The sequence below is a fragment of the Bidens hawaiensis genome, unplaced genomic scaffold (assembly GCF_021521415.1).
Source record: "Bidens hawaiensis isolate Kalapana, Puna unplaced genomic scaffold, B.hawaiensis_p1.1 tig00055172_1, whole genome shotgun sequence".
Classification (NCBI taxonomy): Eukaryota; Viridiplantae; Streptophyta; class Magnoliopsida; order Asterales; family Asteraceae; genus Bidens; species Bidens hawaiensis.
Genome location: NW_027499964.1, coordinates 35,233 through 36,128, shown reverse-complemented (window position 1 = coordinate 36,128; position 896 = coordinate 35,233). Strand labels below are relative to the sequence as shown.

Below are 896 nucleotides of genomic sequence, written 5' to 3'. Positions count from 1 at the left end.
GCCCCTCTCTACACAACTCGCACTTATCTACCTTAGCCTTAAGCTTTTGAATCTCACTGGCTAGACTCTCTAAGGCAGTCGCCACACTAGTATCCAGATTAACCTGGTGCACACCTCGGACGGATGAGGGTGTACTAGTGACGGGATTTGAATTCCCATGACGTGGTTTTTTAGCAAACTCGGACTAGGAAAAACTTTCAAACAATTCATTACACTCAACTACACTTTTCTTATCCATTAAGTTACCTCCAGCAGCAGTGTCGCAACGAGCCTGAGTCTCAAATGTCAGCCCATTGTAAAAGTTCTTAACAAGGGCCCATGGAGTAGGACCATGCTATGAACAATGGGACAGTAAGTTCTGGAAACGCTCCCATGCTTGATAGTACGGCTCATCCGGCTCCATGTGGAAAAAATGAATCTGATCTCGGAGATGAGATGCTTTGGCAGGCGGAAAGCATTTCTTCAAGAGAGCGGTACGCAACGCCTCCCAAGTAGTGAATGCTCCAGCGGGTTGCGAATCAAGCCAAGTGGTGGCACGACGACCCGTAAGTGAAAACGGGAATAAGTGAAGGAAAAGGAAAAGAGTATCTTCATTATCACCTTGTAAATTGAACGTTCTGAGCAAACATGTGAGACGGTTGATGTGCGCTGGTACATCTTCATCGTCATGGCCATGGAATAGATTACTCTTGGTGAGATTGGTTATGACATAAGAGGGAATCTGCCATGAATTTGGGTTATTGATTGCGGGAGTGATGATGGGAGAGTGATCTCCGTTGAAACCCTCGAAGGCTTGTTGGTAAACGGTTCGGTTGTCGGCCATTTGAAAATCAGGAATGGTTCTGGGACACGACGGTGGTGAAATGTGTGGTGATGATTTCGGTGGAGAATCTATG

General features: G+C 46.3%; 1 non-coding gene across 1 annotated transcript; it reads left to right on the top strand.

The window, feature by feature from the left end:
• Positions 1-326: 326 nt before the first annotated feature.
• Positions 327-433, top strand: LOC143600982 (small nucleolar RNA R71). The gene has a single exon (XR_013147573.1). It is a non-coding gene; the product is annotated as a small nucleolar RNA R71 (small nucleolar RNA).
• Positions 434-896: the final 463 nt, after the last annotated feature.